This window comes from Musca autumnalis, unplaced genomic scaffold (genome assembly GCF_047663935.1).
Source record: "Musca autumnalis isolate F117 unplaced genomic scaffold, ASM4766393v1 scaffold_2, whole genome shotgun sequence".
In the NCBI taxonomy this organism is placed as follows: domain Eukaryota; kingdom Metazoa; phylum Arthropoda; class Insecta; order Diptera; family Muscidae; genus Musca; species Musca autumnalis.
Window position 1 is genome coordinate 180,653,236 of NW_027411755.1, and position 22,444 is coordinate 180,675,679.

At 36.2% G+C, this 22,444-nt stretch overlaps 1 protein-coding gene across 2 annotated transcripts in view; it reads left to right on the forward strand.

Moving 5' to 3' along the window:
* The window catches only part of LOC141394962 (uncharacterized), a 108,231-nt gene that overhangs the window by 44,517 nt on the left and 41,270 nt on the right, over positions 1-22,444 (forward strand). For both annotated transcript variants that reach the window (XM_073970175.1, XM_073970176.1), the window contains one exon: positions 8,124-8,205. The gene's annotated coding sequence lies outside the window, so the exon portion shown is untranslated. The remainder of the gene's footprint in view (positions 1-8,123; positions 8,206-22,444) is intronic.

Here is a 22,444-nt window from a genome sequence, read left to right on the forward strand (position 1 = left end):
GCAATGAACAAATTGCAAGTGAACTCATAAAATGGTTAGACAATGTTAGAAAATAGAATAGAAAGATAGCTAGAATATGAAATTATAGCACTGCCCTTATCCTTGCAAAAGTACCTAGACAAAAATAGGCAAACTGAAAGACCCATATATTGTACAGTGAACGTAGACAATTTACGATGAGTGATGTTACAGACGTCATCCGGAACGCAAAATCGTCCTAAGCGTCCTGGAATCTCAATGGTAATGCTTAAGTCTGCCACCCTTCTAGTTAAGGCGCACCGTGCATGACATTGTTTTATAAGGAGGCGATACAGTCAGTGCATTGTCCCAATTGGAACTTCTATATCTCAAAAATGGTAACAACATTTTCTTTAGTTCTTCCATTTAAAGTTGGTTCAGGCGTACTGTGGACTACTTTGCATTGGATAATAAACTATATGTGTGGACGCCAGTCGTTTGTAGAATTCAGAAACAATAATTCCAAAACCCGTGAAACAGGGAGTTCCACAAGGCGGGTGATATCTACGGAACGATTTTACCTCTGCCTTTCTGAAATTCCACACCCTACAGACGGCATAGAGATCAAAATGTATGCGGATGATTGCACGATCTGGGCGTAGGGTCCTATCGTCGATGACTTGTGTGATAAGTTAAATGTCTACACAGGTTGCCTAGTGCAGTTCTTCGATCCACCTCAATTAAAGATGTGCGATGTTGCAGATTTCCCAAACGCGAAATCATCCTTTACGTAGGGCCCACATGAAATATAAACGGTAATGTCTAAGCAACTGCATGAAACCGGAGTTCAGTATTTGGCAAGTGTCCTCAACCTATCGTTAGCCACCCATATTATAACAGAAGCCTGGAAAGTTGGCAGGGTGGTCCCTCTACAGAAGCTAGGCCAGAATACCAGATGAGGTGAATCGTACAGTTCGATCTCGCTCTTGTCGTCAGTTGCAACGATTCTTGAGGCACTCCTTCTCCCTATGAAGAGTAGCCGTTTCCCAGTTGACCAACATTAACATGGATTCAAAAAGAGCGCAGCACCTCAACAGCATTACACACCATATCCACACATATCAGTGGAAGACTGAACCGAAAAGGCCGTGCGACCGAACAGTTTTGATGGATTTAGAGAAGTATGAAACGTTGGATAATCAAATTTGTGTGTGTATCCCAGTCGTTTGTGGAATTCAGAAATAAGAAGTGCAAGATCCTATAGTAAAACCTTACCTTTCTGAAATTCCATACCCTCCAGACATCATATATATCGTAATGTACGCTGGTGATAATACGATCTTCGCCTCAGATCCTATCGTCGTGTGATAGGTTAAATATCTGAAGAATATGAAAATATCCGCGATTAAATCCATTGTCATGCTGTTCACCACCTGGATGAAGAAATTAGGTTCTAGATATTGAATCTACCATTCTAAGCATATTTAAGACATCCGTATAAGCCACAGGTATTTGCAATATGCCGGTCTGTGGGAAGACATGCTGCGCCAGTGTGTTATGCGAATGTTAGCGCTAGACAGTAGAGGAACAGTGTGCTTCTTCATGTCACCAGTGAACCATCTTCATGAGAAGGCGAAGATTTTGCCGGTATATCATATAGTGATACAGGAACGTCAGGAGAGATCTTCATGATCTGGAGAGATAGGGGTCCAAAGGTACAGAGAGAGAGCGAGTCTATCAAGTACAGTGTGAATGTGGTACTCGGAGAACACCCACAACCATTGCAGCAGAAGAAAGTTAACAACAACAAACAAGAGTTGAATAGTTTTTTGTTCATTTAACACAATTTTATGTGAAACAAATAGTTGGCGTAAAAATGTCAAATATGCTGCAAAAATTTTCCCACGAAGCAAACCAAGTCGTAGCACACTTTACATTTACAAAGAACATTTTGTAATATCATTAATTATAACATATCAATAAATTCACTATCTAATAAAAATAATATTTTTATTATAGTACATCAATTAAAATTGATAAAAATGTACGACTATCAATTGCAATGGCAACACAACATGATACCGCAATAACGCAAAACCACGCAATTAAATCAAAAAACTTAAGACACATGAGTAAAATCTATGCGTAAAATTACACCATCAGTGTGGTATAAGTAAACATACCTACATACATACATAGCTGCGGGCAGGCAGGTATAACGCGTGCTAATTATAAAGCCAACAAACAAACTACAAGGCGAAACAGGAAATTGCAGTGATTGGTAGTGTTACTGCCGAAGAAAATGGAACTACAACTGATAAACGTTTTTTCCAGTTTTCATTTCAATGCTTAAATGATGCAAGAAAAATCCTCTTAACACCATCCATTACAAACTTTGTTTCAAACATTTTCAAAAAGGCACCAAGAAGTCAAAAATTTCAATTTACTTGGAATACATGAGAAAATTAAAAATGGTATGCTTAGTGCTTATGTTGCAAAATTGCGTTGCGTATGTTCACAAAATAAATTAAAAACTCAGCGACATGTTCTGTGTTATGGCGTTTTATGTTTTAATTGCAGTCATTTATAGCTGTTAGAATTTATCTGCATTTTTTCTTCTTATGAAATTGTTTTAAAAAAATAGTTTAAGAAAAAAATGGTGTCCAAAACAAAATGCTGTGTTTGGAAACGCACGCTCTTACAATGCCTGAGGGTTTTTTTCATTTGTGTTTCGTGTTTTTTTTTTTTTTGTCGTTTATGTCTGTTGTTGCCCACTGCGAACCAAGTTGCCAGCACGATTTGCATGACTTGGTTGACAGATAAAAGTGCAGAACTTTATTGTTACGCACAAAAGTAGCAATTGGTGAATTGATATTAAGACGACGAGGTTGGAGTATTTAATTCTCTATAAGACGCAAACAAAATTTAATTTCTAGATAAGGTAATATAGAAAACTTGGATTCAGTCCAAGCACAAGCTTACATAGGTATTATTAACATTATTCTTTAGTCTATCGAGTGTAAATATACTATGATGCGATAAAAAATTTGTCTCATCGAAATAATGGTACTAAAACTAAACTCTGTTTTGGCGAAATCCGTTTCACACAATTTGAAATCTTTGACTGGTATGCACAATATCTTTCGAACGGATCAAACATTTTGATCCAAATATTGTACTGCGAATATCACGGCCGCCTTACCTAATTTTAAATGAAAGGTGCTTACACCTGGGAAGTTTTTTTCGGATTCTGAAACTACAATGCTCAAAACAAAATCAAAAACAAAACAAATTGCCGGAAGGATTTTCAAATAAATCGCGGTCAAATCTCACATTTTTAGGGCTTTTTTTAGGTTTTCATGATTCTGCATGGAAACCCCAAGCCCTATCGGAATGGGATCAAAGAATATGTTGTAGCAGCTAAGATTATACAATTTTTGAGATATAGAAGTTCCAATTGGGACAATGTACTGCCTGTATCGCCTCCTTACAAAGCAATGTCATTCAGGGTACACCTTAACTAACTTTGAATGAAACCCGCTTACATCTGGGGAGTTTTGGCGAATTCTAAACAGCAATGTTCATTGATGAGCAAAATCCAAAAACAAGAAAAAGTCGCTGGAGGGGTTGCCGAGGGACACGGAGCAACACCCCGTTATCCAGAGCTGCCGCCTACAACAAATCGTCACCCTGTTTGTAGTTGAAGACACGATACTCAAACTGCGCTGTCGACGCCGTCGTAACTGTGCCCAGTGAACTAAAGAACGTATTTCAAATAAAGTGTGTAAAAGTGACGTAGGGGATGGAAGATACCAAGGAACGGTCCTGACCGGCATTAACATGGCAAAGCCCAGGATTTATCTTGTCCCTCTTTCATCCCAAGTGGACACTGATCTCCCCGTGGTGTCACCTGGGGAACTTCATTTAACAGCCGTTAAAGGTAGTGAGCTAACATGTCCCATAAGAACGTAAAAGTTTGGGTTTTGGCGTCGGGTTAATAACCCAACCCTAAAAAAAATGCAGCCTACAATGAAAAAACGAAAGAAAAGAAAAACAAACCCCTCTAAAGTTGACGAACCCCGCAAACGTTTTAAGGACCATGATCTACGAATCTGCAACTGGAATGTTCGCACCCTTTATAGAGAAGGTGCAGTTTACGCATTGGCAGATGTACTTGAAAAGTACAAGGCCGACATTACCGCCATACAGGAAATACGATGGATAGGGAAAGGCGTCACAACAACACCTAAAGATGACGCACTGTATTATAGCTGCCATGACACAAAGCTTGAGTTTGGTTTGCGGATCTGTAGTTGGTCGGAGGTATAAACATCTGGTCTCCAGCTTCACCCCAGTGAATGATAGACTTGCTGCAATTCGGTTAAAAGCAAAATTCTTCAACATCAGCTTTAATTGCGCTCATGCTCCCACTGAAGATAAGGGCGAACAGACCAAAGATATATTTTACGAGCGCTTAGAAGAAACATATGACCGTTGCCCTGCCCATGACATTAAAATTATACTAGGCGATTTTAATGCCAAAATTGGAAAGGAGAATATCTTTGGCCCAACAGTCGGGAAATTCAGTCACCACAGTGAAACATCTGACAATGGTATGAGGCTGATAGACTTTGCAGCTGCAAGAAACATGGTAGTTAGCAGTACCAGACTTAAGCATCTCGATATTCATAAGGGTACCTCGCTGTCGCCAGACCAAAGAACAAGAACTCAAATTTATCACGTTGTGATAGATGGAAGACATGCCTCAAGCGTGTTGGATGTACGATCGTTCCGAGGTGTGAACATAGACTCGGACCACTACTTTGTTGCAGCAAACGTACGTACCAGATTAAACGTAGCAAACAAAGTGCGAACAGACACAACACGGAAGTTGGACATTGGTAAGCTGCAATCACAACAGATAGCCACAGCATATTACACTCAACTGGCCCAACTGCTTAATCAAAGCACTCCTCGTCCCGATAAAATATCAGGACAATGGCAAAACATTGCCCATTCCATGCAAACAGCCTCAAAATCAGTACTTGGATACCAGAGACCTCCACCAAGGAATCCATGGTATGACCAGGAGTGTCGTGCTGCTACCGAAGAGAAAAATGTGGCATATAGGGCTATTTTACAATCAGAAGCAAAGCGTAGCGCACGAGAGAGGTATCGGGAGAAAAGGAGAGAGGAGAAACGGCTTTTCCGCAGGAAAAAGAGAGAGATGGAAAAGCGGGAGTGTGAACAAATCGAGATGTATAGGAGACAGAATGAAGTCCGAAAATTCTACCAAAGAGTAAAACATCAAACTGATGGCTTTGGTACAGGCACATCCTCCTGTAGAGACCAGCAAGGTAATCTGGTACCTGATACAGATATTGTGCTTAGGATATGGAAAGAGCATTTTTCAAACTGTTGGTATCCAATAGTAACGAAGTCGACGAAGATACCACAGATCCAATCTCAGAAGATGGTATTGAATGTATACCACCCGGCCAAGATGAGGTAAAGACAGCAATAAACCGGCTGAAGAATAATAAGGCAGCAGGAGCTGATGGTCTAATAGCCGAGCTGTTTAAAACCGGAGGCGACACGCTGATAAGGTGTATGCCAGTTAGCTCCATCTGGCAGAAAGAACGCGTACCCGATGATTGGAACCTAAGCTTCTTGTGTCCCGTCCATTAAAGAGAAAATACGACTTTATGCTCCAACTATAGGGGCATAAGTCTTATCCCTATCGCCTACAAGATAGTGTGAGGGATATTGTGCGAACGACTAAAGCCTATGGTCAAAGCCTATTGGACCATACCAATGCGGCTTTAGACCTGGCAAGTCCACTATTGACCAGATATTTACCCTGCGGCAAATCCTGGAGATGACCCAAGAGATGCAGGTCGACAACCTAACCACCTTTTTGTCGATTATAAAGCAGCCTTGGACAGCCCGCTACTTTCAAAGGTATTCCAAGCCATGTCTGAATTTGGTATCGCCGCAAAGCTCATTCGGCTTTGTAAAATGACTCTAACTGATACAAGATCTTCAGTTAAAGTAGGAAAAAATCTCTCCGAAGAAGTTTGTACCAAAAGAGGTTTCAGGCAAGGAGACAGCTTTTCGTGTGACCTTTTCAACATTTTTTCAACATAATTTTGAGGTAGTAAAAGACTTCGTATACCTCGGCACCGCCGTAAACACAACAAACGACATCAGTTGTGAAATAAAAAGAAGAATTGTATTGGCCAACAGATGCTACTTTGGCTAAGCACTTAAAAACAAAGCCACAACCCGTCAAAAACACGCTTTACAAAACACTGATACTACCCGTCCTGATGTATGGTTCCGAAGCCTAGGTACTTGCGCAAGTAGATAAGGCAGTGCTTGGCGTGTTTGATAGAAAAATTCTTCGAAAGATCTACGGGCCAATCTGCGTTGACGGTGAATATCGACGTCGTATGAACCACGAGCTGTATCTGCTATACAACGAAATTAATATAGTTAAACGTATCTAGATGCAGCGATTGCGATGGCTTGGCCATATAATAATAACAAGCGATGATGAGCCCGCTAAAAAGGCGTATAAATTTGAGCCACATGGCGGTGCACGCAGAATTGACAGGCCAAACAAAAGATGGCGCAAACAAGTGGATGAAGAGATGGCAAGGCGCGGTATTCCAAAAAGCGAAGCACTAAACAGAGAGAGTTGGAGATCTTTTCTTAGTTCGGTCTATGGAACAAATGTTCTGTAATGGGCAAGCTAAGTAAGTAAGTAACTTTAATTGGGACCACAATATTTTATTCAGCGGTGGGAAGTGGTTAGGAAACGCGATTATTTGTCCTTTCCCGTTTCATGATACTTCTTGTAAGGAAATAATATCGCTCCTGTTCCTTCCCATTACTTCTACCTATACGGAAACTGCCTCTTCCCTATAGAGAATCCAAAAATGCTTAGTCCTTAAACCTTCATCTTCCTTTTTCACAAATTATGAAATTTCTATTCAATACCTAAGTAATAAGTTTAGAGATGGTAACTCAGCGCATGCTAGCTCAAGAAAAATTCTCGAAATTAACAAATCAAACCGTGTCTGGATCATTACTTGTCGTCTTTCGTCACCTATCCAAGCAAAAAGGAATAATAATTTATAAAAATAATTCTCTACCAATCCGATTACACCACCCACCACAAGCATCTTTCTTAGCAAATTCGCAAACGCGCAAATGCTTATCTAAATCTCCACCTAACCATGTGTATGAAACCGCATGAAACAACCACACCTATAGATTATTTGTCAGATATGTAATGCAGTTATTGTTTTTTGCCACTCTTGCTTTTGGTAGGCCTTTAACAACACATCTCTGAGTGCTGTAGTGCATTCAGTAAACTTGCACACTAATAGCATTGCGGAGTAGCGTCAAAAATCGTAACAATCATTTTTCTTAGTAGGCCATGTTGTCTCCATGTTTCGCTCGCCTTCAAGTCGTTTGTCGTTTGCTGGTAATTAAATGCTTTTCATATGCTCCGATATATGGCCCAAAGGCAGCAACTGCAACAACAACAGAAATATGTATATATTGCCATTACCATTTAGAAAAACACAAAAAAGAGCCTTGTTAATGGTGTTAAATACGACACACATTACACCGCACACAAATGTTGACAGGCAACAGTGTCGAAGCAGCATCGATGTTTGCTGCAGCTTAGCTTGCTATATTGCAAAGTTGGCTGCATTCGCTGTTGGTGAATGCGTGCAGTATTGGCCAGGCTTGGCATTTAAACATCGAAAAACAAAATTTAGAAACAGAATGTTGGTATTTTAATCTGCGTCTGAATATTTGAATTGCTTTTGAATCCTATTTTGAAAAATACAACAACGGCGACAACAAAATTGAAAGTTAACCAGTTGTCAAGCTTTTGATGGACCAAGATACCAACATTCTTAATAATAAATCTACCAATTGTGAATATTCGCAACAACATTATTTAGGAGTTTTTTTATAATCCAAAGAGGGTGATTTATGAAATTAAATGTTATTTTATTTTACTTCAAATGTGCGAAAATAAGTGTACTGAGTTTATGCTAGGAATTACATATGCATGTCCTAGTGGATGTTTATTGGATTATTTAAAACACGGTATAACTTTAATAAATTGTATCCATTTCTTGTAGGTTTTCACATTGTTATTGCTTGGAAGACAAACTGTAAGCTGCTCTGCCTGATAATTCATCTTTAAATCGGAAAATACTACAGGTAAGTTAACGCTGCCATCTACGAGAGAACGAAATTCTCTTGTGGTCTTAGATGATTCTGCTTAAATGACGGGCTTGTCACTATTATTTGATCTGATACTAACAGCAGATGACGCTGCTACATGACTGTTAAAACAAGTTGGTTTAGTTCAAAACAAAAGACGTATGCCACAAACTTTGTAAAATAGACAAATGTCCATAATTAGCCACAAGCAATAGCATTCATTCATTCATAATTTCAACAAATAAAACCCTCTAATGGCAACAACAACAATTTATTTATGGTTTCCATAAAAGCAACAATGTTTTACAAGTTAGCCATTTAATGATTTGTATCATATTTCTTTTATAGAAATGACAAGAATTTTCCATCTATGGACAATATGTAGAAGTTGAGTGGATGTAGCCAGACTAGCGGCTGTCGAGGTTTTTTCCAATTGTAAAATGCAATTTTCATAACTTGGTACTTAGGTGGCTCCTAAGTGAATATTAAGCCTAGTAAAACTTAAACTAATAAACACGTAAAGTTTGGATGGTCGGAACTGTTTATACCCTCCACCACGAGTTGTATTGAAGTACTAAGCTCTTTCGCCACGTCTAAGCTTATTAATAGGAGAAGTGGAATATGCTAACTGAAGAATATAACTTTCTTTTAAACAAGGTTTATGTTTTCTACCTTTTCAGAATCCGAAATACTTCGTAGAGTCATTCCATATGGACGATGCGTGTAGAATAGGGCGGCCTAAAAAACGACAAAGTTTTTTTTTGAAACTTCTACCCCCTAAATTATTTCCATTTGATCCAAAAACCTTATATATAACATTTCATGGCGATCAGTTAACGTCTTAAGAAAAAAATTCTGGTTTCAAATCTGTTCACGTTCATAAAATTGGACGATGCGCGTAAAAGTTATAGCGGTTTTTATTCTCATATAAAGAAAAAATATTTAAAAATATCTTATTTGTTGTTATGAGAAAATGTATGCATAAGTCGTTAACAGCATTCTATATCTATTCGTAGATGTTTAAATAGTTATTAAATTTATTATTATTTTCGCAGAAAATCAACAAATATTAAAAATATTTGAAGAAACTCCAAATTATTCTGTCCCAGCTTCCGTACAAACCCTCAAAAAATAAATTAAAAAATATATGCGAAATCTTGACAATGCGTAAATATGATACCAAATTTATAGAGATTGGGCACATAAATTGCATATTATAGCAACAACAAAAGAGAAAAACTTATTATTGGAAAATATTGTTACAAATATATTTTTTGGCTTGATTCGAAAAATTAGAAAAAACAACTATTTCTCTAAAATCCCATACAATAATTAATGTGTACAGCTAAAACTTTATCAAGAAGTATGGTTTACCATCGTGAAACTTTATTTGCTTACTGTGATAACTAGACATCGGATTTTAGCATGTTTTTTATTTCTTATCCGATTGGACTCAAATTTTGGATATAGACGTTTTGAGGGTCAGTTATTCGAAAATATGCAAAAAATATGCAAAATATATGCAAAAAATATGCAAAATATGCAAAATATGCAAAAAATATGCTAAATATGCAAGCGTTTTTTTGACAAAAATCGTCAATTAAATTTGGAAAATCATCAAAAAAGCATTCTAAATTAAGTTTTTTGCCGTTTAACATTGTTTTTTGCAGATTATTATGTTATTGAGAGTCTCCAGATATTTCGCCACAGTAAAAAATCTAGACTAACAAGACTTAAATTAGTTTTCACAAGGTGAGAAAATGTCAAATAACCCAGCATTCCTATTACAACATAATTTGCTTCCTATACAAATGTAGATAGATAATGGAAAAATTTCAAAAACTCAATCAGAAATGTTAAATCAACGTGTCCAAATGTGGTGATAGTTTCTAAACGGCCAAAATTGTCTAGCAGAAAAACAAAGGAGCTAGAGTTAGTCATCGCTATTTTTGTTTAGATAAAAATGAAATTTTTTGTAGTTTTTGGAAAAAGGGTTCGTTTTTTAGCGCAAAATGGGAAAAAGTACTAGAGCACAATTTACGATTCCATGTTCTGGAATATAACTATAATTAGAAGTATACGTTTTGATTATCCACATATTGGATTTGAATATATTTTATAGTGTTTAGTCCTTTATTCAGTATATACAGACATAAATTGGCAATTTTTGTTCTTTGTGGTCAAAAAGCTTCTTTAGAAAAATGCTCTAACTGCCGCTTTAATATTGATGACATGGTTTTAGTTTAATGCATTAAAAATACATAATTTTATAATATCGATCTATATTGTACGCATACAACCGCTTAATGCAGAATTGCAAAATGTTCACTCCTCGTCGAAAAGTAATGCATTATTGTTATACCCATCCACGATGAATAATAAGCAAAATGAAGAACGCCCAATGATTAGTGCAAAATAACATCACTTAGAAAAACCACACAATAGAGTGGTAGTGGTAAAATAAGTCAAAAACCTTGGAATTGTCTTTAAAATGGCAAAACCATTCACACATTTCTGCTAGAAAAGTATTTGGAATGCTAAAAAAATATAGTTCATTCATTCCTGCTACAGGAAAACAATTTTGATAGCGCAGTCGAAAAGTCATAACCCTTTTGTATACACAATTAATTCATTTATACCTCTCCGTGTACTCGATAATTTGTGCTAAATATTACCAATGCTTCGAATTTTGACAGTTGTTTAATGGAGAAGTTGGTGAAAAATTGTTTTACCTACATTTAGTAAAAATTATCGAGTACAAGGACAAACTTTTCATGACACATTAGTCCTGTTGTATAGGATATAAATAAATCTATTAAGAAAAATATTCGCCGCAATATCGTCATTAAAGTTGCCAAATGCACTACACAACTCAAAAGCAAATATTTCAAGGAATATTAATTTACAAAACGATGAAATTCCACATCTGTCTCTAGGTTTGCTTACACCCTGATGTAAACTTTAAAAACGCCATATTTGTAGCACTACTTTCACAATCTGATTGGCTTTTTTCTGGAACAAATACGGGCAATGCTAATAAAAATATCCGGATTGTCGAGTAGAAAAATCTCACTATTTTTTACACGTAGAGCTCTTTCATATAAGTCTATTAGCAATTACAATTTAAAAAAATATTATTATATAACTGCCACGAGTGATTTAATCATATAAAATAATTTATTTTCCTTACAATTCGTTAATCCGAACAATTTGATAATTCGCACACCACCGAAACCTGTGGTGTAGGGATTGTCGCGAATGTACTGAACGCGAATGTAATGGGAGTAATATCCAAATCTGAATCGATTCATACAATTTTTATGCGAATTGGTCTATAAATGTGACCTGTGCTTTGTTTTCAAAAAGACATGGCGAGATGGATAAGTGCGAATCTATGCAGATCATCAAAAGGAACTGTGGGTCTATTTCGTTTAATTTTGCATGTTGCAAATTCATTAACTAAGACATAATACCCTTAGGGTATTAAAATATAGTTATCAGTGCAATCATGAATAAAAATTCCGTGCGGAATTTGTTTCCTTTCCCCAATTTCACAATTTTTTGTTTCCATATTTATGCCCAAAAAGGGAATATTTTTGTCGATTCGACTAGAATACGCCATAATGAAGCGAATGTAGTAGTTTTCAACTTTTAACAAATATTAATTTTAAAAGAATTTCACTTTTTAAAATTACACTGTGCAACAAGGTTTCTGTGCGGTGGAAAATTCTTTTTGGAGATGAAAGCCCTTAGTGAGTATGTTAAGAACCCAAAAGGAAATTTTCCCCATAGGTCAAGTTTCTGAGATATCGCGCGATGATTTTTTTGAATTTTCGCCTATGATGCTTGAGAACATAGCTTTATATCTCTGTTTGCCGTTATTGTAGCTTCGTTTTGAGATTACATGTCTTCAGTCAAATCGAATGGCGAATCTTTTTGTAGAACATTTTATTCTTCTAACTCAATTCCTTTCATGTCCTTTTCGTCCTTTCTTTCTTGAACCGTAGTAAAAGTACCACAAGATAAGATTTTATAGCATCCAAATATTCCACAAAAATATTGCTCAGAGAATTTTACGTACGGTACGGTTCTCATTGACAACTAATCGATATTGTCACGTTTTCATTGTCCTTTTTGACATTTACCCGGTTTTTGTTCAGAAAAAACCTATGCTTTGTTTTTCTGTATATTCGTTATTTGTTATGTATTGGTAGGTAGACATACCCATTGGTTACCGCTTATATTGACATCTGGGATGTATCTGAAATATTTACCATATATAGCTCCCGATATGCTGAACACGTTAATGACAAATTTTCTTGGAGAATAGATCCGGTTATCTAATATTTTGAACCGGATATAGCGATATAAAACCCGGATTTTGTACCGATTTTAAGTAACCGATTAAGCTTATATGTATACCATTAAAAAGCTAATAAGATTGCCAATCAGGGAAAATAAATTTTTTGACAGCATCTTACCTGAGTTCGGGGCTAAAACAAAAAAAACCCGTATTCTTCAACCGTTTTTAAGGAAAAATATCACTGCGCTTAAATATGAAGATCAAAGCTTGGTGGGTGAAATATTCTTTTTGCCGATGAAAGTCGATGAAGTTAATACGGCATAACTGTCCTTCCGGGTTCATAAGGAAGGACAGTTATGCCGTAGGTCAAACTTCTGAGTTTCATCATAGGCGAAAATTCAAAAAATTCATCGCGCGATTTCTCAGAAACTTGACCTATGGGGAAAATTTCCTTTTGGGTTCTTAATATACTCACTAAGGGCTTTCATCTCCAAAAGGAATTTTCCACCGCACAGACCTTGAGTTCCAATTTGTGTCACAGTGTTATTTTCCGTGTGGAAATTTCAGAGGGAAATATTCATGATGGCACCGTAAATATTTTTTATATGTTTTTAATAAAATATGAAAGATTTTATGTAATATTCAATATTTTCTTAGTCTTAATTTCTAGCTCATTTGTTATTCTGTCAGACAATTTTGGCCGAGCAGAAACTATCAACATATTTGGATACGTACATTTAGACATTTCTGATTGAGTTTTTGAATAAATTTGTATTAGAAAGCAACTTATGTTGTTATAAGAATGCTGCGTTATAGGAAATATTCTAAGTCTTTTAGTCCAGATTTATTGCTGTGGCGCAATAATAATTAATAACATGATAATCTGCTAAGAAATCGACGTTTAACGGCAATAAACATAATTTAGAACACTTTTTGATGAGTTTCCAAGTTTGTCAAAAAATACTTCAGTTTTCTTTAAAACGAATTTTGGTCCAATCAGAATTTTCGTATCTTTATTAATAAAAAATATGCAAATATGCAAAATCCGATGTCTAGTGATAACTTATAAGGATAGGAAATTAAGAGTAATATTGAAATTGAAATCATTCAAAAAATGTGGAAATTAAAAAGCCTATTATTCGCGAAGTAGTAAAAATCAGTTGATGCGCATCCGTTTTTGGATACAGCGAATCAATCCCTTTCAATATTTATGCATATTTCGATGTTTCACTCCGCGGTCAAAGTGTGCCGCCAGTTGCATCACACAATGCAAAAAACCTTAAAGTGGGTAAAAATAGCACAATTTGCATACGATTTTGATGCGCATCCGGTTTCAGTAGCACCCATCAAAAATACGTCTACTCGTACAACAGCTTCCATACCGCTAAACGTTTTAAGCCTTTGTTATACCCTCAGCCTTTAGGCTAAAGAGGGTATTTACACTTTGATACGACCAAAAATGTGCCTCATCGAAATAATGGTTTTAAACCCTAAGTATGTTTGTACGATATCCGTTTCAGACAATTTTGAGTAGATCTAGCAATGTCCGTCCGTCTGTCTGTCTGTCCGTCTTTCTGTCTGGCTGGTGCGCACTATAACTCTCGAACGGATCAATCGATTCGGTTAAAATTTTGGGTATCGAAATATTTTGTCCAGATTCGATTTAAGTTCGAAGATGGGCCATATAGGTCCACTCCTTCAGGTACCTTCCCCACAAATGTTCAAAAACTGTCGCAAAACTTGTTCGCACGATAACTCTTGTAGGGAATAACCGATTTGGTCCATACTTTGCACATCGTGTAATTTCTACCAAACTTAGATGATGTTCCAATATGGACTCAATCGGTCCACTCTTTCGGGTACCTCCCACACAAAATTTCGGAAAAGTTCAGTTTAGGACTTGGTCTCGAATCGCTTTGATTTTTGTTTACGCAAGTCGTATTCGCTGTCCTCTATACGACGTTGTAAGTTTCATTAGGGGCAAGTCCATACTTCCTGAGAATATAGCCTGAATGTTACAAAAAACCCTATGACACCGTGTGCCGATTCGGTCCAAAATTTCGCTTTCGTAATATTTTGTCCAAACTTAGTTCAAGTTCAAAGATGGATTATATCGGTCCACTCCTTCCGGTACCTCCCCCACAAAAGTTCGAAAATGTTCGGAAAATTTGTGCGTACGATAACTCTTGAAAGGAGTAACCGATTTCGTCCATACTTTGCACATTATGAAATTTCTACCAGACTTAGATGAGGTTCCAATATGGACTCAATCGGTAAACTCCTTCTAGTACCTCCCACACAAAATTTCGGAAAAGTTCAGTTTAGGACCTGCTCTCGAATCGCCTTGGTTTTTGTTGTCACATCTTGTATTCACTGTCCCCTATACGAAGGTACAAGTTTCCTCAGGGGCAAGTCCATACTTATTGAAAAAATAGCCTGAAAGTTGAAAAACAAACCCTATGACACCATGTTTATGGGTGGCAGCGCAAGATAATTCTCGAACGGAAATGGCGATTCCGGCCAAAATTTGGCCTCGTTATATTGTTTCCAAACTTACTTTAAGTTCGTAGATAAGGCATATCGGTCCACTCCTTCAGGTACCTACCCCACAAAAGTTCAAAAATATTCGGAAAAATTGAGCGCACGATAACTCTTGATAGGAGTGGCCGATTTGGTCCATACTTTACACATTCTCAGATATAGATCAGGTTTGAATATGGACTATATTTGTCCACTCCATCCCGTACCTCCCACATAAAATTTTGGATATATTCACTTTAAGACCTGCTATTGAATCACTTTGATTTTTGTTGAAGCAACTTACATTCGCTGCCTCAATTACGATGGTGAAAGTTGTTTCAGGGGCAAGTCCATAATTCTTGAGAAAACAGCCCGAAGGGTGTAAAAACCTCCTATGGCACCCCCATGGTCTATGTCGGTGAATTTCTTTAAGTACGTTTTCCGCAAAATTTTTGAACTTTAATCCTAATTAACATTTTTGTCGGTTCATACGAACAAAATTTTGAAACCCCCTAAATACATAAGTTTTTTGTGAAAAAATGTTTCAATTTGCACAGGCTGAGGGTATATATCTGTCGGCAAAGCCGACTGATACTTTTTTACTTGTTTCTACACATTCAGAATCCGAAATACCATGTTGCAGTCATTCCATTTGGACGATGCGTGTACAATAGGGCGGCACAAAAAACGACAGCGTTTTTTTTTTTTTTTGAAACACCTACCCTGTAATTTTCCATTTGATCCAAAAATCTTATATCCGAAATTTTATAGCGATATGTTACCGTTAACCCATGCCACCCGGGAGATCTTTGTTTCCATAGGAATTTGTATGGACCAAATGTGCATTTTCACGAAAATTCTCTAAAGGCCGTAATTATGGTCCAATCAATGAAAAAAAAAACTGTACCTACTCATTATTGTGTCTAAAAAACGAATCCTACAAATTTGTTTGAAAATCGGATCGGATTTCTATAACCAAATTCGGCCCTATATAATTCGGTATGTAGCATTATATAAAAATTAGTATGGAAACAAAGATAGGTCGGGTGGCAGGGGTTTATTTATCATTTTATATAAGGCTTTTGTATAAAAAGGAAAAAAATAGGAGGTAGGAATTAAAACAAATCAAAACGTGCTAAGTTCGGTCGGCCCGAAGTAAAATGCAATAATTATTTTCTTTCCTGTCCACAATTTTAGGAGGAGATATTCCGTGACCACTTATACCTAAATAAGGTAAAAAAAAATCATAAAAAATGTATTCAATCGGTCGGGAACCTTATATGGGGCTAAATCAAAGTATGGACCTATGTTTTTGGTGGAGAAGTTTTGTGACCACTTGGAAACTCAAATGTCAAATTGCAGATGATTGGATCAAAATTTGTCGCTAAAATCCAAAAAATCGAAAATATTGAGATACCGTTATATGGGGGCTCTATCAACACATGTATCTATGTGGACAGTTTTTCGAATTACAGATAGTTGGGTCAAAAATACCGAAAATGGGGAGGTACCGTTATATGGGGACTATACAAAAACATGGACCTACGTTGACAATTTAAAAGGGGGGGGGGGGGGGGGGGGTTGGCTATCAGAGATGGTCGGTCTGCAATTATGACGTATCTGACATACATTTCTGACGTATATTACATACGTCGGAAACGTCGTAAACCTAGCCAAACAAACAAGGTTTTTGACAGAATAAACAAACGAATTTTATAACCTAAAAAACTATGTTTCTTTTCATAATAATATAACTAATTTTATTTAATTTTTTTTTTGATATCCTATTTTATTAAAAAACAGGCATAAAAATATGTCACTCTAAAATTTACATTTTATATACATATATCTTTTCTTCTATATATATAAATGAGCTTGGTGATAAGTGATTGACTGACTGACTGACTCATCATCAACGCCCAGCCAAAACGGCTAAAGCTAGGAGCTTGAAATTTTACCAGTGGGTCACTGTTGATGCAAATGTGCGAGATAAGGCCGGGTTTTAGAAAATTCGTCCTGGAACCACAAAAAATAACAACAACAAAAATCCTTATTTTTCATTACTATTACGTACTCACTTAGTTGGCCCTCTGCAAGACATGTGTCAAATTAACAATGCCATAACTTCTTGATATCGTAAGAGATCACACATAATTTCAAATTTTGTAGTTTACTTCTAGGCGCACTTATTTTATCGTAAACCACTAAATAATAGAAAGACAAGACATTTGTTATCTTCCATTGCAACAGATGTCGCAGTTGGTGATAATGGTGTATAAACATCAATTACGCAAATGAACAAATGAGTTGCTGTTGAAGACAACATTAGGGGAATAAATTCAGAAATCGGCCAGAAATAACAACAACTAAAAACTGTATGGACCTGACTTTTTGGTAATAACTAAATGTTTGCAAATCAATGAAAGTGCAATAGAATTGTGCATATTACCACGATTTATTCGCAATTAAGAATTTTATCGTATATGGAGATGTACAGTCATAACTATTCAATTTTCAATTTCAAAATCTGTAATTTGAAGAAATCGCTAAATAATTAATGAAATCAATAATAGGCCCCAGGAATATAGGAATATAGGAATTTGGTATGGAAATCAAGGTTGGGAAGTGGTGCTTCTAAAAGGAAATGGTTTGGAAAATTACCAATCATGTGTACAAAAAGTACTAAATGGTACTAAATTTAGTACAATTTAGATTTGGGTGAACGTAAAGAGCTGGAAACCTGAAATTTGGAATTAAGGTTACTGTTGTAGTGTAGGATTGAGATATGAGGGTAGTTTTGGAAATTCGTGCTTATGTTTACGAAAAGTACTAAATAGTACTAAATTTGGTACAATAGGGATTTGTGTTAACGGATAGACCTGGAATCCTGATATTTGGAATTGAGATTACTGTTGGAGTGTAGGATTGAAGAACTTTTGGAAATTCGTACTTATGTGTATGAAAAGTACTAAATGGTACTAAATTTGATACAATGGGGATTTGGGTGAACGGATAATGGCTGGAATCTCGAAATTTGGAATTGAGATTACTGGTGGAGTGTAGGATTGAGGTAGTTTTGAAAATTCGTACTTATGGCTACGAAAAGTACTAAATGGTACTAAATTTAGTACAACTTGGATTTGAATGAACGGATAGAGCTGGAAGTTTTGGAAATTCGTACATAGGGTACGATAAATACTAAATGGCACTAAATTTGGTACAGTTTCGATTTGGGTGAACGGATAGGGCTTGATTCCTCAAATTTGGACCGAGGATCACTGATGAAGAGTAAGAAAGATGCACCAAAGGGTTTTTGGAAACTTGAGTGTACGAAAAGTAATAATTGGTACTAAATTTAGTATAATTTGGATTTGAGTGAACGGATAAAGCTGGATTCCTGAAATTTGGAATTGATATTACTGTTGGAGTGTAGGACTGGGAAAGTTTTGGATATTCTTACTTATGTGAATGAAAAGTACTAAATGGTACTAAATTTGGGACAATGGGGATTTGGGTGAACGGATATAGTTGGAATCTCGAAATTTGGAATTGAGATTACTGTTGGGGTGTAGAATTGAGGTAGTTTTGAAAATTCGTACTTATGGGTACGAAATGGTACTAAATTTAGTACAATTTGGATTTGGGTGAAAGTATGTATGTAGCTGGAAACCTGAAATTTGGAATTAAGATTACTGTGAAGTGTAGGACTGAGATATGAGGGTGGTTTTGGAAATTCGTACTTATGTGTTCGAAAAGTACTAAATTTGGTACAATAGGGATTCGAGTGAACGGACAGAGCTGGAATCCTGAAATTTGTTGGATCATAGGATTGGGGAAATTTTGGAAATTCGTATTTATGTGTACGAAAAGTACTAAATGGTACTAAATTTATTACAATTTGGATTTGGGTGAACGGATAGAACTGGAATCCTGAATTTTAAGTATTTTAATTTTATTTATTTTAATTTAAAGTATGAATTTTTGTAAACGGAAAGAGTTAGAATTTGCAACCCGTTCGCGGTAGGCTATAGAGGTAGAATTTGGATTTGGGTGACGGATAGTGTTTGAGTCCTGAAATTTGAAATTAGGATTACTATTGGAGTGTTGGACTGAGGTAGTAAGGGTACGAAAAGTACTAAGTGGTACTACCTGTGGTACAATTTGGATTTGGGGGAACGGATAGAGCTGGAATCCTGGAATTTGGTCAGACTGCTGTTGGAGTATAGGATTGAGATGGAAGTTGTTTTTGAAATTCGTACTTATGGGTACGAAATGTACCAAATGGTACAGCTTGGATTTGAGTGCACGGATAGCGCTGGAATCCTGTTATTTGGAATTATGGTTACTGTTGAAGTGAAGGATTAAGGTTGTTTTGGAAAATCGAATTGTACAGAATTTGGTACAATTTGTTTTTGTGTAAAGGGGTTTTTGGAAATTCGTCGTAGAAAGGTACGAAAAGTGCTAAAGTGTACTAAATATGGAATCCATTGTATTAGGCAAACGCGAAGAGCTAGAAATCTGAAATTTTGAACGAGTGGTCATTGATGGAGAGTTAGGAAGATGTACCAAAGGGTATTTAGAAAGTCGACCTATAAGTGTACGAAAAGTACTAAAAGTTTCTAAATTTGGTACCAATTGCATATTTTTAATGGATAAAGCTAGAATCTTCAAATTTGGTATGGGAATCAAGGTTGGGAAATGGCGTTGAAATAAGGAAATGGTTTTGGAAGTTCGTATTTATGATTACGAGCAGTACTAAATTTGGATTTGGGTGAACGGATAGAGCTGGAATCCTGAAATTTTTGTTTGGGAAAGAAATGGTACTAAATTTGATACAATTTGGATTCGGGTGAATTAATAGAGCTGGAATCCTGAAATTTGGAATTACGATTACAGTCGAAGAGTAGGATTCAGGTTGTTTTGAAAAAGCAAACTTATGGTTACGAAAAGCACTAAATGGTACTAAATTTAGTACAATTTGTATGTAGGTGAACGGATAGCGGTGGAATCCTGCAATTTGAAAGTATGATTATTGTAGCCCTGTTGCGTTGAGGAAGTTTTGAAAATTGGTACGAAAATTCTAAATTGTTCTAAATTTAGTACAATTTTAATTTGGTTTAACGGATAGAGTTTGAATCCTGAAATTTGGAAGTAAGATTACTACTAAAGTGAAGGATTGAGGTAGTTTTGGAAAATCTTACTTATGGGTACGAAGAGTTCGACTTGATACTAAGTTTGGTACAATTTGGAATTGGACGAACGGATACAGCTGGAATCTTGAGATTTGGAATTACTGTAATTATTATGGAATTTACTGTAATTATTTTGTATTAATGTCCATGTATGGCTGAGATATGTCGTCGAAATACGTACCATAAGTATACGAAAATTACTTAGTGGTACTCAATTTGTTTTTGGGTGTAGGGACAGTGCTGGAATTTTTATTTTTTGGAGTTAGGGTGTGTATTGGTGTGCAACGTTGATCTCGCTGTTAATGTGTAAGGGTGAGATACGGCTGATCTTTTTGAAAATCGAACTTAAGGGGTACGTACAGTACTAAGATAAAAATAAATATTTATTAAAATTGGTATTAGTGCGACCAAATTTTCAGTGTTTGTCATTTCCATATTATATATTGTTTATTTGTTTTTTTATATCCTTTCCGCATACGAAGTAGCGGGCATTTTGCTAGTATATTATATGGACATTATACATATGTTTGTTTATTACTTCACCTGCAAATTCTTTGAATCATACGTAAAGTAGTGGTAGTGTTCGGAATATATTGTAGATGGCGTGCTAAGTGCGTAATCCAATTTATTGTTCAATTGTTTCAGTTATTTTTAAAATAAAAATATTTATAAAAATATGCTGTTATTTTCAAAAAATTTACGGACGCTCTTCGATAACAAAGACAGGCTTGCAGATTTAATATTAAGTAAAAAATATGATGCTAACATAAATTTTTTGAGGTTTATGACGTTTACTACTTTTTATACGTTTTCTACGGGTATATGACGTTTTCGACGTTTACAACTTTCTCACCGTCGAAAACCTAAAAATCGTCATACAGACCATCTCTGTTGGCTATACAAACACATGAACCTATGCTGACAGTTTTTGGTGGAGATGTTGTGTGACCACTTGAACCTCAAATGTCGACTTACAAATAGTTCGGTCGAAATTAGTAGCTAAAATCTTCAAAAGCTAAGGGGGCTTTTCCAAAACGTAGACCTCTGTTCACAGTTTTTGAAGGTGATATTTTGTTATCACTAGGAACCTCAACTTACAGGTAGTTTGGTCAAAAATTGTAGCTAAAATCTTCAAAATACCGAAAATCGGGAGGTACCGTTATATGGGGGCTATACCAAAACATGGACCTATGTTGTCGGTGTTTAGTGGAGATATTTTGTGACCACTGGGAACCCCAAACGTGAAATTACAGGTAGTTTGGTCAAAAAATGTAGCAGAAATACCCAAAATACCGAAAATCGGGAGGTACTGTTATATGGGGGCTCTGCCAAATAGCGGTCCCATATCGCCCATCTTCTGACATAGCTAGATCGTCTTAGAATTTTATACTGATCAAGAATATATATACTTTATATGGTCGCAAATGATTAGTTCGATGTGTTACAAGCAGAAAAACAAACTTAATATACCCTTCATACTATGGTATAGGGTATAAAAAAATATTTATTTTTTTTGGTCGCCCTAGTGTACAACCTTGAAACTACATAAAATCTGGATGTACCTTCATATTGGGAAAATACCAAAATATGAACCTATATTGATGATCGGGCTACTCTTTCGGCTAAAACCTTCAAAATACCGAACATCGGCAATGCCCATTCTGTGCGGGCTAAATCAAAACGTGCGCCTATACTGACGAATTTCTGGGAAAAAGTTTGCAAGCCACCAATGAATATTTAATGCCAAATTTCTTATCTGTAAGAAAATATGGCTAGAACCTTCAAAATACCGAAAATCGGGAGATACCGTTCCATGGGGTCTATATCAAAACGTGTATCTATATATCTAAAGTGACACATTTCTGAGGGAAAGTTTGGAAGCCCCAATGAAGACTAAATGCCAAATTTAAATCTTCAAAAGACAGAAAATAGGCAGGTATCTTTTTATGGAGTACTAAATACAAACGTAGGCATATACTGATAATTCACTTCTGGGATGTTTTATACCCCATGGAAGACTTAATACCAAATTGTATTCAATCCGAAATCTTTAAAATCTGGAGGTGCCGTCCTATGGGGGCTATATGAACACGCAAACCGATACCGACAAATTTCTGATGGAAAGCTCTATACCACCAACGAAAACTAAATGCCAAATTTCAGTCGTTTCAGTATGATATTGAAGCCACAACCTTCAAATTACCAGAAAATCGGGATGTAC